The sequence below is a fragment of the Tachypleus tridentatus genome, chromosome 13 (genome assembly GCF_004210375.1).
Source record: "Tachypleus tridentatus isolate NWPU-2018 chromosome 13, ASM421037v1, whole genome shotgun sequence".
Classification (NCBI taxonomy): Eukaryota; Metazoa; Arthropoda; class Merostomata; order Xiphosura; family Limulidae; genus Tachypleus; species Tachypleus tridentatus.
Window position 1 is genome coordinate 76,114,297 of NC_134837.1, and position 16,190 is coordinate 76,130,486.

Genomic DNA, 16,190 nt, shown 5'->3' on the forward strand with positions numbered 1-16,190 from the left:
CGACATAAGTCACGTGTACAAAGGGTTTTCCGCAACAGATCCGTTAAACTGCGACACGCCTAAAACAGCTGGAGAATGGGTTTCTATGCAATCAGACTGTTAAAACTGGTACTGAGAGGAAATGCAACTGAAAAAAAAAAAAATGCACAGAAAAAGTAGTGTATTACATCGGTGCCTTCTACAATGAAAACTACACTGCAGGGCTACTGTCAAGATGAACGGTTGTCAGATATAACACGACCGTACGTAGCGATAAATATTATAACGACGTGGCGACGCTCGAAAATCGTTTTACTGTAGCGTCTCTCAACCGCTGCAAGAACTTGGAAAACAGTATTTTCAACGCACAGTTCCACTGTTAAATGTTCATGTTTCAGAAAGCAATGAAATTACCACCTTTTGGCACTTTGACTTACACTGCGAAACAAAGCAAATATCCATTTAAGAAAGTAACAAAGCGCAACAAATCTAGATTACAACAACCAAATTTTCGTGTTTCTAATATTAATATTTTTACATGCAAATTTCGCCGCTAATACAGTGAGCTTAAATAGTTTGTTTCTTATTAATGTTTTGTTTGTTTTGCTTTTAGACTTTCGCGCAAAGCTACTCGAGGGCTATCTGCGCTAGCCGTCCCTAATTTAGCAGTGTAAGACAAGAGGGAAGGCAGCTAGTCATTACCACCCACCGCCAACTCTTGAGCTACTTTTTTTACCAACGAATAGTGGGATAGACCGTCACTTTATAATGCCCCCACGGATGAAAGGGCCAGCATGTTTGGTGCGACGGGGATTCGAACCCGCAACCCTCGGATTTAGAGGTTTCTTATCAACCCAATGCTAAGGTTATCTATGCTGTGTCCATCTCGCTATGCGAGAACAAGTGGCATTGAAGCCAATGAAAATCAGGTGAAAATAGATTTGGTTTGTATTTCGAGCAAAGCTACACAAGGCCTATCTGCGCTACCCGTAACTAATTTAGCAGTGAAAGAATAAAGACAGCTAGTCATCACAACCCACCACTAACTCAAGCTTAATGGGAATGACCGTAATATTATAGCGCCCACACGGCTGAAAGGGCGAAAATGTTTCGAATTGGTGACTCTCAAATTGCGAATCAAGCGCTCTACGTTAATGTGACTAGCGTTGTAGGGAGTGTGGATGCGAAATAGACAGTGACTAAGAATCATAGCTGTCAAATAGAGCATATTGTGACTTTTAGTGGTCTAACCCAATCACTTTTGTTACATCTGTTCAGAAAATGCAAAAACAAACACCAAAAACAAGAGTACGTTAGAAAAATAATATTTATACAAGTATAGAATTGTAATTTTATGTGGAACAAATTTCCTCAATAAATAAATGCACGTGGAAGAAGTTTAAATATTCAATAACAAATCGTTTATTTGTAGTTAAGCACAAAGCTACACAGAGCTTTTTAGAAACCCGTTTTTTAGTGTCAAGTTCAAGAACGAGATAAAAAAAATAACTGGATAATATTTGTTTGTTTATAGGCGCAAGGACACAGTGATGTATCTGTACTGTCCCCCATCGTGGTTATCGAAATCCAATTTACGGCGTTATAAGCCCTCAGACTGGGAATGGGGTGGCGAAAATTTTCATCGCTATACGTCTGTGACTAAATTATAATATAGCATTTTACTTACAACTAAAATAAATTATATGTATACATACACCTGTATAAATGATTCACAAATAACTATTTCAACTGAAATAGTAACATTACTGTTATATTTGATGATAAATATAAAAGTCAAGTATCGGTCGGTTAGTCAGTAGATCACGCTCGATTTCTCCGAAATTCGTGAGTTACACGATTTCAGTTCCACCTTTTTCGTACAATACTTCCTATTTTGATTCCCCGCACCCATTTTGGTTTAATTTAATTGTAACATAGGCGTGAATACCTTCTAAATTTCAGCACTTTTTCTGCTCTTTAGAAATCCCATCAAAGAAAGAGTTCCAGGATTAGATCAAGCATGGTGTTATGTGTGTGTGTGACACCACATCATTGTGACGTCATGCTAGATAAGTTCCAAACAGGAAAGCTGGGAAGATTCCTATGAGAAATAAGTCAAAATTGAGTGCAAATCTATACTTGGGAAGTATTAAGGAAAGCATTTGATAAAACAAATTGAGTACACCAATTACCTTTAGGAAAGAGGGTGAATTTCCCTCAAAAGAAGAATAGGTGTTTATGCAATCATATGAACATCGTATACTTTAGATATTTTACCCAAAGCCACCTACTTGTAGCATGTTTGCTCAGTTTTATGTAGTGAATTCAGGAGCAATACAAAGCATGTTCCTAGGAAATTAAATTTTATATTTCTTTTATGTATTGTCAGTTTTATACGGAATACTTTTAGCTTCCAGTGGTTCCCGTCATTTGTGACGAGCTTTTACGCTAGTAATAAATATTTAATGAGAAACCTGACAAGTGAAAGAAGACTGCGAGACTAAGTGGTTAGCCAAAGGTCCCGAGTTCAAGACCACGTCCTGCATTGCTTTTCACTTATCAGCTTCTTTTACTCTTAAATATTAAATAATAATTGTTTGAACTAGCTGACGGTTGGTAGAATATTCCAATGTGCACTTATTACAAACATTTAAGCGGAAGACTCTAATTAAAACTTTCCTTCATAGATGGCTCTAAGAGTCAATTAAACTGTCAAAGCAATACAGATTTAACTGCATGGGTCTCTAGAGGGACACTCAGTGTAGCGCATTCTCCCACTACGCAGAGTTGATTATATTCAGCCCTCAAAAACTAGGAAAATGTATCCGTGTATCTGTCGTTATCAACGGACACGGACTATTTTTGTCAGGGAAATGATAAATAATATTACACATACGTTCACCGAATTTCATCAAAAACCGATTATTTTGCAGTGAGTTATAGAGCAAAATTAGTGTGGTAAAATAATGTTTATTTTCGTAACCTCCAAACACTAATCACTTCTAGAAGTCATGTCACAGTCGAAGCTCGTAATAACTTTGATCTAAATCTATTAAATTATTTGAGGAATCTTTGACAAACACACATGCGTGAAAACCTAACATCTCATCTTCGGTGGCGGAGGTAGCAACGTGTTCGTACAATAATAAAACCCATTATTCGTCTTCGTGTAATTATTACAAAATAAATGTACCTTTCGGAGAAATTAAAGCTTTATATAATCAATAGGCCTATATATTAAAATATCAGTAAGTTTATCAACAAATAAAATAGGAAGACTGAACATATACAACCAAAACTGGGATTTGGTTTGAATTTCGCGCAAAGTTACACAAGGGTATCTGCGCTAGCCGTCCCTAATTTAGCAGTGTATGACTAGAGGGAAGGCAGCCAGTCATCACCACTCACCGCCAACTATTGGGCTACTCCGTTATCAACGAATAGTGGGATTGATCGTAACATTATAGCAATAACACCCCCAGAGCTGAAAGGGCAAGCATGTTTGGTGTGACGGGGATTCGAACCCGCGATCCTCAGATTACGAGTCGAGTTCCTTAACCACCTGGCCATCCCTGACCCGAACGCTGGGGTAGGAGAGAAAAGAAAGATATATTAAGAATGTCACTTTTTTTTTCAGGGAATATTCACAAAAATACATGTTGACAATACCAAAGTTTCAAACAACCAATTCTGTTAGCGTTTTAAACCAATAACGTAGCACTGACACACTACAATCTAGAACATAAAAATCGAATTTGCTACAATTATAATGGGCTAATTCTAGTATAAATAATTACGAAAAGAGAGAAATAGTGTAATAATTAAATAACGAGGAAAATAAATATACTTACAAAAAGAAACCTATGCAAAATATTATCAATCGTATAACAACAAGAGGTCTATGACAACCTGAGTTCCAGGCTATCCTAAATTACTTCACCACGAAGAGTTAATGTTATATGAAGTGTTTGTTTCTTTGTTAAATAAGGAACAACACAAGTGGATCGTAACTTTGTTTTAGAATTTTGAGCCCCCAGACTTACCGATGACCCACTGGGTGATGTTAAATAAAGATTCTGTTGTTTTTTTTGTTGTTGTTTTTTGCAAGTTGTGCAATAGTTTTATACAAAGGGAGATTTTAATTTCTTAAAAGGTTTCTCAGTGATATGAAACACTTAACAGATTTTGTTTGGATAAATCTAACACTACAGAAGCAAGCACGACATTTTTATACAATGTCAATATTTAGCCACAAATCAAAATTGTAGTTGACAACAAAAACAATTTCCAAAAGCGATTACCTCTCTTAGATCTTGTACGAGTTTAACATGCAAATGTTCTCACTGTTGTGAATCTCCAAATCGGAGAAACGTTCAATACTGGAACAAGTGTACGTCAATAAGTTTTAAATAAAGCACACTAATCGAACTTGTGTCACTAACACAAACACACACACGCGCATATTTACTATGAAAAAAAAAAAAAAAAGTAGACATTTTCTGGGATTTGTCGATGTTTGCATTATTTTTTCCTTTTGTTTTGTCTTTCAAATTAACAAGTTAATTACAAGTGAACTAGCACAAGATATCCGCACTCAACTGCAGGTTACAAAAAAGGCCTCTCGTGATTCTAAGAGGCTTAAGTGTACTGATCAAACTTCACCACCATTTTATTGATTTCTATACTTAACTCAAGGAGGTCTATACCCCGTATCCGAGAAGAAAAAGACGAAAAAAAAAACGGCGTTAGGGAAGTCGCTTACAGTACTTGGTGATTTTGGCCCCAATCAAGAATCCGTGGGGATAGTAAAAACCAAAATTACGATGCTAGCGGCCCCGAAAACCTACATTTAAACTATTATCACGCCTGGCCAAACGTCCAGGCATGTAACACCCCCAGTACATCGTATAAATAAGTTTAGGAAATCTTCGCCACCTCGAGCTTGTCTGGAAAATTCGATCCTGCTACACTGATTATCTATAAACCTGTAGGAAGATTTCACGGGCATGTAATTTTACAAATTCCACGTAAACTAATTATAGGATATATTTTGAAGCCTATACTTCATTAACTATGCTCATAGTTTGCTTTGATCAGAAGTTAATATTAATTCTGGTCACATTTTTATAATTGATGACGTTATCGTATGCTCGATTATAAATAAGAACACGTTATTTTAAATTATGTCTATTGTTTGTTCTGCTGAGGCTCTGCTAATGTTAGCATCTACTTCTTTAGGCCCGGCATGGCCAGGTGGTTAGGGCACTCGACTCGTTATCTGAGGTTCGTGGGATCGAATCCCATTCACACCAAACATGCTCGCTCTTTCAGCCGTAGGTGCGTTATAATGTTACAGTCAATCCCAACTCACTATTCGTTGGTAAAAGAGTAGTCCAAGAGTTGGCGGTGTGTGGTGATGACTAGCTGCCGTCTCTCTAGTTTAACATTACGAAATTAGGGACGGCTAGCACAGATAGCCCTCGTGTAGCTTTGCGCAAAATTCAAACCTAACAAACTTCTTCAGACAGACAATGAAATGTTAAAGAAACAATTTTCACTGGATACTCCTTCATTAACTACGATTCATATCCAACAGTTATTAACACATAAATATGATGTCCACAAGAACTCGATACTATCAAACAAATACTACTGATCAAATACACAAATCAATGATATTTAAGACTTGCAGAGTTGAGAGTCGGGGTTGATTTCTTTACTGGTGCAACTAAACAGAACGTTGTAAGCAATATGCGATGTTAGAGAGGAAGCCAAGTACACCCAAATTACAAAAGAGAGAGAGAAAGTTCTGTGATGATATAAAACTTAAGTATTGTGTGGATCCTGACAGCGAATTTCGCAAGTTTACGTGATATTCAAGATTATCGACTTATTCAGAAAATTACCTAATATCGGCATGATGCAAAAACCACGTAATGTTGCTTGATACTAACTGTTCCCGATGCTTCTTTTGCACCACCTGAAGACAAATGCGAAAATTAGTGACAAAAATAGGAAGCATTTTTCAGATCGAATTGACTTCTAAAAATAACATACATATGGTTCTCTATACATTGTATGCTTGTATTATTAAACTGAAACTATTTTGTAAACCACAAACCAGCGGATAATAAATCATTAAAATAAATTGCAAGCAGGTCTTTGTGCCAGGGGGGAGGTTTGTCAGAATCCAATGAGTCCCTCAACCTAAATAATAATATTGTACCTCACAATCAATGCAATCAAGATTTCTACAGTTTGTTGGAGTGTCCATTGTAGTTAATTACAGATTTTTTACAGCTCAACGTAAGTACAAACCAGGGAAGATTTTTGAGAAACACCATAAACATTTTATCACATGAACATGACAAAGAGGGAGCAGATAACACTTCACAATCTATACTAAAGTTACTGCAGATCATTTATAACTTTCTAAAATGATCAATGAATGTATATGGATTACCTAAAACACACCTACCTAGGAGTAATTGGTGATTGTTATCCTTCCTTCCACCCCCAGCCCCACAATATTCATCCTTGAGCTTTGACATAAATATGGGGTAGAAAGCAAAACACAAAATGGAGGGTGAAGAGAACAGAAGAAGAAATAAGCACAGAGGTTCTGTGATAAATTACCCAATACACTTCACACTTTTCCTCTACTGGCTACAAGTTGTTTGGTGCATGTCAAAGAAGGAAAACAAATTACAATGTACAAGGATTGTGACACAGATAAGAAACTTTTCAGTTTTCTCTTCCCTGGAATGTTAATTGCATTTTTTTAAAACATCATATATATATATATATACACACACACACACACACAATTATTGTTTTCATGGTTTGTTTGTTTTTTTAATTTTGCTCAAAGTTACATGATGGCTATCTGCCCTAACCGTCCCTAATTTAGCAGTGTAAGACTAGAGGGAAGGCAGCTAGTCATGACCACCCATTGCCAACTCTTAAGCTACTATTTTACCAATAAATAGTGGGATTGACTGTCATTATAATGCCCCCACAGCTGAAAGAGCAAGCATGTTTGGTGCAACGGGATTATGAGTCAAGTGCCTTAACCCACCTGGCCATGCTTCGACGCTTTCATGGAAGACACATTTTGTAAACATTCATTACTATAAAATACCTGTTTATGATAACATCATCCTTGTTTATTTCACCCTTGGCTTAGGTACTGTTTGAACTTAAGTAACTTTTCTTTGCATTGCATCACACTTTTCTACCAAGCAGATTTTTCACTGACAGAATTTAAAGTACTTCATAGTTCTACGTGAAGGGGGATGAGGTTGTGATTAAATATTCAGTTATACACATTTTTGGCACAAAGTTCTTTATTTCATTAATACTTACTTTTTTGTGTTAACAAACTATACCAACAAATGCGTTTCTCTTAAAAGTTTGAAATTTAGTCTCTGAGTTCTTATCCCAACACAAAATAGCAATTAGGACTGAATCTGGAATGGAAAAGGATTGTTTGCACTAAAACTGGATTGGATGGACAACATCTGCTAAATTCTTTAACCAAATATGAAGGTGTACTAATACAGCATTGAACAATGTAAGATATATGGCAACAAGTTATACTGATACAAGCAAAATTTAGTTCACAGATCCAACAAGTTTTTTAACAGTGCCTGAGGCTCACCACAAAAACTTGAAAGTGATGAATTTAATTCTATAAAAACTGAACACAAATTGTGAATTGTTTGCATAAAAATAATGGAGATATAGTGTCACTAATTCAATGTAGCCACAAAAAAAAAAAAAAACTAATTATATTAAATCAGCCAAATTACCCAGCTTTGCTCAGGCTATAGAAATATTTTTACTGATCAACTGTATCTACATGTATTCTTTAACCTATTTTATATATGCAATATACAGCCAAAAAATCTTTTCAATGACTTTGTTTTTCTGAAAAACTTGTTTTATAATAAAATCTTTGCTGTAAGTTAATAATTACTTATTTATATCTTAATACTGTATTATGGCACTGAGAATTTCACTACACATTATATCACAGTGTTTTGCAAATTTATCTTTGTTGTGCCTCAGGACAAACAATATTGGTTGTTTTCTCATCTCATGCCAAGATGAAAAGGTTCTTGCCACCACCAGGCCTGGAGCAGCCAACATAAAATTGGCCATAAGAAAAGCATGTTGACACCCCAACAGAGTGATTGCCCCTGCACCTTATTGATACTCTTGGCAAAGATGAATTGACCTGGAAACTGGTGCAGCTTAAATTGAAAGGGAAAGTCAAATGAGATAACTGGAAGATTATTTTACCATTTTTGTTCTTTTACAACAGTATTTGGCAAAAAACCTCCACATATTGTTTATTCAGTAAACGATAGTTAAAAAAAAAGTAAAATGATACTTTTCTACAGACCTCTGGAAAGCAGAATTATGGGGCTTGAGGGTTATAGGGCAAAATTAGCCAAAATGTTTTTCAGTCAAATCTAAAAAATAATATTTAAGTGCACACTCTTTAAATCTCATCAGTATATGTGCAAAGGTTCAGGTCTTTAGGTTCTTTCCTCTTGGAGCAATGGTTGTCACACACATAGAGAAAGGTTCTTTTATTATTTTAGATAACAGAACAAGAAAGTGACTAACCTAAATGGTTTTGATCTGTGCTGGTTAAAAATAATCATGAATTGTTGCAATGTAAGATTTTAAGATTAATATTGACTGGATTTGTTGTGTACAAATGAATTATCACAGGTTTTGTTGTGTATGAAATAAAAAAAATTCTTCATATTTCTATGGTTAACTTTAGTTACAAGATATAGAACAAAAACTATTGTGTTGCAAGTCACAAAAAAAACATACTAATATGGTAGTAGAAGCACAGAAGACAATAAGCACCAGAATTATTAACTTTGCCAAATTTAGTGTCTGTATGTACAAGTTTATAAAATGTATTAATTCTTGCTAATTATAAAACTTATGAGGAAATGTTACTAAAGTCAATAACAAAAAATTTGTTTTTAATACCATGTAACTTACTGTTTCAGAAATAACAGTAAAATATATTTTTTGATTAGCACAAAAGAGCTGGTTTGATAAAGAACCAAGAATAATTGACAATAAGGTTAAAAATGAAAATTTTTTCAGGACAAGGGAATTTACTTGAAAATAAAACTTATTAAACCCAAAAAAAGTCTAATGAATTTGAATGGAATTTAACATGTCTCTCAAAAATATAATAAAATATAATTTTTGTTTCTGGCTTATTTGTTTCATAAGAGTTGAAAAAAAATGAGTAGATCAGCAGAAATAACACAGAAAAATTTTCCTGTTGTTTCAAGTTTCTTAATTAATATTCCTTTTTCATTAACAGAATATTTATGTCTGTATTCACCAGTTGAATTCTGTCATCTTTTTGATTATCAGGGAAATGAACTACACCTTATTTGATCCTTCTGTCACAAGTGATAGTATTAAAAATTTAATTTGAAAAAAAAAAACATTAAGGTGAATTATACTTGATCCAAGATAGAAAAATCTTTGAGACAAATTCCCAATACATGATGCACTAGCTGAGCAGTAGTTTCAATAAGACAATTATCCAACATGGCTATTCATCTACAGATTGAAGACTTCAAGAAAACCACATGGAAACATTATTCTATCTTGAAAAAAAGATGATCAGCTTGTTTACAAATAAGTTTCATTTCACATAGAAATATTAAAAATAACCTACTGGTTAACTCTAGTTCACAACTAAGGTGGGATTACAAGAAATCGCTTTTAGAGGTGGAATTAGTAGAATGTCTCTGAAAAACATCACTTTGGCAGTAAACTACAGTGGTAGTAAATTCAGAATCAATAGCAACTTCTTTACTGTTAGAAAAAAAGATATAAAAGCATTGTTTAATTTTGTATTAAACAAGTATCATTAAGCACAGATCAATGATAACATTGTAACTAGACCTGGATGGATTAAGAAGTTAACGAAAATAATTAATATCAATGAACAGGAATTACATCAGTTGATATCATGCAACTGATTAATCAAAATTAGTGTTTCTGACTACTACTGTACTTGATTATTCCAACAACTGATTAACTTAAATTACAATTAAAACAACTACCACAAAAATGATCAACTAATTGAAATGAGTGTCCTTTTTCCAACTGTTACTGTTTTTGATGACTTTAACAAATCATGATTGATTGTTATGAAAATAATCAAGTTACTAATATCAGGGTTTCTGATTTTAACATTTTTTATTATTCCAAATATCTAAGTAATAAAAATATTGCATTATGTTTGTTTATTAAGCAAAAAGTTAGATAATGGGCTATATGTGCCCTGCCCAATTTTAACCTTACAAGTTTTTTACTTAAAATGTCTTCATTTTTAATGATTTGCAGTTTAAAATGGAAGGATACCAAGAACAGCATACAGAACACAACTTTCAGCCAAGACTATCACAGAAAAAAGTAACCTAGTAGCAACCATACATTAGTAGTTCTGCTGAGTATGTAAATAAATTAATATTAAAGATGATGACAGATGAAGTATAAGAAAAGATTATAGTAGCTACCACATATGAATAGCAATCCTACTCCAGAGGAGGATAAATGTTGATGCTAATTATACTTAATTATCCCATGAAGTATGAAAAAAAAAAAAAAAAGGTAATATTAAAATATTGTGAAATAAGAACACAAATACTGGTCAAAGAATGTTTCATGAAACAGTTTACTTTATCACACTGGCTGTTAACTACATTTTACAAGAACAATGTTTCAGGTTTTATGTTGTTCCTGATACTACTTCCTCCATCACTACCTATGTTCAGAGTTGTAGGATTGATCACACACTGATGGACAACAATATAGCTTCTAGTGTTATAAGCTTTTCAAAAGGACATTGCAGTCAACCTCAGTCTGTACATCTCAGCAAACTTTCCACACACCCTCCTCTTTTGTGCATAGATGCAGACTTCCACAACCACACTTAAGAAGACCAGAAGTCCATTGGAGCTGCATCAGAGGATTTGACAAGTACGTGATCAAATGAAATTGTTGTAATTCCAATTTTTTCCACCACTCTTTCCATGAAAACAGCTGTTGATTTCAAGGTGTAGCTGAAAGTATGTTACTTTTTTGCTTATGAGCACTTTCAACTTCAAAACTTTGTCATTAATAATACTAGGATAGAGATGTATAGCTTCATCATAATTACTTAATGAGCCAGAAGGTTCTCTTTAAATAACCACAGCCTTTGGATTTCAGGCAAGATGTTGCTTTGGAATATTATTGGAGTTTCAGAGCCCATTTCTCTCCCTAATGCTCTGTTTTACAAGTTTATTCTAAAGGTGTTTTTTTTTTCCAAAATGTTATACCCATTACAGTTAAATAATTTAACAATCCTGCCATACAAAAATTCAGTTTCAGAAAAGGATATGACATTTTCCTCCAGCCCACAGTGTCATTGCACGTCAGATGGGTTGGAATTTACCATGAACCAAATAAACATTCTATGGCATCACAGCCTGCATTTGTAGCCATATGCCACAATATTCTCACCTGCAAATCACCCTTACAACTTTCAGTAATCTACACTAAAGAATGGTTGAAAATCAAGATCTTCCAATAAAACACTGGGAAATTAAACAAATAATTCTGACACTTTCTAAATCTACACAAATACAATATTGACACACTGATTATTTCAATGATCTGTGGTAACAACACTGATTATGGGAGCTATATGACTTTCTAATAAGGCATCAATTTAGTTTGTCATGAAAAACTTTGTTCTTGTTTTCATTGTATGAATGTTGCTTTCAAACAACTAAAATTTAAATTTTGTACATATTATCTATATACCTATAAAATTAATCTGACTAATTATTACATCAGACAAACACTAACTTTTAGGCACTACAATCCCATAATATTGTACTTCTTACCTTGAAACATCATCAGCTTCTGCCTGTGAAACAATCTTGGCTCTTATTCACAGGGAACTCAACAATTAGTTTTTTCACTTTCTTTTACAATGGTAACTATAGAGTAAATGCATGAAAAACATCTTGTAATTCACTTGGTGCTTACAACAGTCCTGCAAAAAAATCAGTTAAACTGGAATATATTTTTGCATTCAATTCTACAAAAGATTCATACCTCACTGTAATAATACATTTCAAAACTATTGGGTTGAGGAATAATTTGTGAGCGTTTTATCAAGTTAAAAAAATATATTCATAAATGAAACGCTTTCACAAAATATTTCATGTCATTTGGTAGATAATTTTTTGCTCTAATAGATGGTGTGTTTGATTTTCATATGTCTTTAATTTTTGCTTTCATTTTCAGCTCATTAAATGGAATGTCAAGTGGACAAAATCGAGCATTTTCGACACCATCTGCTTTTCGCATTTAATTTCTTGCAATTTCGTTTAAAACAATGCATACTATATACCTAGGTATTACATGAAATAAAGTATCATAATAAATGTTTTGGGTGTAATGTGTTCATGCATTAAAGTATTGTATAGTCCTGCATTAATGCTTGAATGAAATTATTTAAAAACGCTCACGAATTATTCCTCAACCTAATAAATTTGGCTCATATAAATTTTCAAGACCTGATATTATGTTTGATTTTTTAACATATTTTGTTTCTATTCCTTTATAAATATTTATTACACTGAAATCTGGTTATGCTACTATAATGCTAAATAAGGGTGGTAAGATTTCTTTAATTCAACTTTAGTTACAGAACAAAAACTTCTGAAACATATATTAACATTGCAGTTTAAATTACATATTATCCACAAGGGATATAGAAATGTAGAGCCAATAAAAAAGGCATTTATAATTGTAAAGGGCTTCAGTAAACTGTCCATGTTTCAGTGATGAAGTTTGAAGTGCACACTTAAATATTAAGAGAAATTAATATGAACTTGGAAATCAGTTCAAGATTTGTAAGGTTAATCCATTTTTCCAGAAGAATCATAAATTTATGAGCCAATTTGTCTAATGGCATGGAATGTGTTATTAGTTTAAAAACTTAGAATTAAAATGAATCTCAAGTTGGTACTTTCCTTCAGAAAATGAAAATCTTTTTCTTGTAGAGTTGTTGGCAACAAACATATTACTTGAGTTCTGAATGTCCTTGACATAATGCAGAACACACTTCAACTACCCAAAAATCTCCACTTTCTATATACAGGTGTGTATGTGTGTAATTTACTGCATTTCTGTCAAGACAAAATATATAAGATCTGCTTTGCTGCTACAAACCAAATTCTGTAGATGGAATCGTGATAAAAACTAAATATTTCCTTGTTGTAGGAAAGTGAACAGGAATGTATTTTAGAAATTAATTTTCAAAGTAGAAGTTTAAAATTCAAAGTATACTGATTTACTTTTGAAATATTATATAAAGAATAGCCCTAACAAGATATAAGAAGTATTTTAATGAATGAGAATCAGATTTGATCATGATAGTAATGCAATAGGTGAAAAAGAGTATTTACCTTCTCCCACAGCCCAAGGTTTAGTTAGAAAGACATAATCAAGGTACAAATATGAAGTTTTTTGAAAAAAGTATAAGAAACATCAAGGTGTATAACAAGAGTTTATCCACCTGATTCCAGTAATCAAATAAAATATGACAGAGCAAACAAGTCACTATGGGTTCAAAATGGGGAGAAGCCAAAATCCTACAAAATCATTCAGGAAAATTTCTAGGAATTCTGGTTCATTGAATATGAAAAGCTTGGAAGAGGGCATTGAATAACTGGGACAAAAAGAGATGAAATCTTCTGAAGGTGGCAGTAACAAGCTATGGGTAAAGCTAATAAGGCAAAGCTGTGAAACAAATACAAAGAGAAAAAAAGAATCTGTTGAGAAAATGGACATAAGTATATAACATGTTTAATGCAGCATATCCATGAGAAGGCCATCTCAAAGAAACTGATAAAGAGCCAAAAAAGAGCACCTGCAAAAATGGGTTAAAACTTAAACCAATATGAAGATAAGTTAACTTCTTAGATAAAGGACCAGAGAGCTGAAAGCAAAGTTGTAGGAAAACTGTGAAAAATGAACATTCAAGGTTATCAGAGAAGTAGGGGAACAGCAGTAACACAAACATATCAAGAATGAGTACCTGCCTATTGTTAAAGTAACTTACCATAGTAGAGGTTTCTTTGTGAAATAATGCAAAAAGTTGGTAAAGAAGAATAAGAATGTAAGATAGACACATTAACTTGTATAAAATTATAACACTGACTCCCAAATTATGAGAATAATATCTAGGAAAAGATTAAAATCAAATGGGTAAAAAGGAGATCCTGCCATCATCATAACACAACTGAAGTAAGATGTCACTGAGAAGTGAGGTTCAACTGGCAGTGCTATACATAAGCATGCCCTAAGGAAATGACTTTGTGAAATGAAACCATCCTTCCCAAAGCAGAAAGTATACCTTTGGCAGTAAACATGGAAGACAGAAGAGTATTAACATAAGGCTTGAAATAACAGATGTTGGCTGAAGTGTTCCTTGAACCAATTTGTTTAATATTCCCATTGTATCAAATAACAAATGGGATTTGGAAATGTTGATGTTCTACCAAAGAGATGTAGCCAGTTGAGCAGCCAAATAAATGTATGTGTGAGAGATTAAGTGACAGGAAGGATTAAAATAAGTCAACCATCCATATTGAAGTGAAATTAAATGTCTAGCTAATGAAGAAAAGATCACAGAATGCTTTACACACTCAACAGAAAACATGTAACATTAAGATTAATCTGAAGGAAAGAGCAATGAACTGATAAACCAGCACCCCTACTATGGAAAAATCAAAGTAAATGGCATGATGATAAGTAATATATGAAAGTAAGCATCCTGAACATTCACCTTTAAAAATATGGAAATACTTACTTAAATATTGAGTAAAATTAAACTTCATAAAATTAGATTTTGTACACTATAGCTAGTATAGGCTTTTGAAGTTTATTACCAAACTTGTGGAATAAGTTGAATGATCACACAAAGAAAATATTTTTTTACAACTTTTCATACTGTAATATGTTTTCTAATTTATATTAAAACATCCCACATCTAATCTATTTAATTTATTATTAAATGTGAATTTTGTTAATACCATCACACTTAGAGTATGCCAAACAATTTTTAGGTTTATGAAATTACTGAACACAGTAAATACAAACAGTAAAGTTTAAACATTTCATTAAAATGTGGCATGACCATGAGATAAGAAAGTTAGTTTTACTGTTACAATTGGTAATTTTATTGTTAATTAAAATGACTACTGTTAGTACTAGTACTATGTGCCTGCAGGTGTAACTGCTTCAAACTTCAACTCATGTACGAGTGAATGACTGTATGGTCTTGTTTTCTGTCAAAACCTTTTTGTAATTCTTGCGTAATATATTAATATTATAATTTTGATCGAGATCACCGGTTTGCTTATCTTTATAACTTTTCATAACATATACCAAAGGCTGACATATACTACCAGTAGTAGAACTTACAAAATAGTAAAGGACAAGCATAAACACGACTCACCAATTCAAGTGACCAATGCGTGCTCACTAAACTGTTCACATCACGTTTTGTTTAGATTCATGCCCATACAGTCGTAATAACACGAAATGAAACTAGTAATACTAATACTTATAGCAGCCCTCAGCTCTTCATAACAATAGGAACAAATTCTTAACATATACCGATACACTTATATGAGTGTTTAACACAATATTAGCACCTGCATATATTTACATATTTTCCATTTAATACTATCCGACTTACCACACATTCTCATACTTTCAGTTAATACTTGCTCAAATTCGTTTACCTCTAATTTTTTCGTTATCATCAAAGAAATTTGGCGCCAAGGATTTCTTCAATAGATGGCAGAGCAAGCAAACACAAAAATAAAGGATGAAAATAAATCTCGCAGAATTTTTTTTTATAGATCTCAAAATATACTGCCGCTGAAAAAATTTTTTTGTCATTTACATTAATCAGAGGAACCGTAATACTTTCTATTTATAAATAAGTAAGTTAACTTTGTAATTATATGAATAAAAATACTTTCTTTCTCTCTAAATGAATTTATTTTGCAAAGCTTTGATCTAAAGTTCACTTCAGACAATGATTTGAAACAACAATAATACTTTTTGCACCCTCTTCAAGAGAACCCAGT

General features: G+C 33.2%; 1 protein-coding gene across 14 annotated transcripts in view; it reads right to left on the bottom strand.

Moving 5' to 3' along the window:
* LOC143236454 (uncharacterized) overlaps positions 1–15,929 on the bottom strand; it is a 146,935-nt gene extending 131,006 nt beyond the window's left edge. For 3 of the 14 annotated variants that reach the window (XM_076474711.1, XM_076474721.1, XM_076474714.1), the window contains exons 1-2: positions 15,794–15,929; positions 11,925–12,020 (exon numbers count right to left, since the gene is read on the bottom strand). The gene's annotated coding sequence lies outside the window, so the exon portion shown is untranslated. The other 11 variants (XM_076474710.1, XM_076474720.1, XM_076474713.1 and 8 more) reach the window with 8 other exon arrangements.
* Positions 15,930–16,190: the final 261 nt, after the last annotated feature.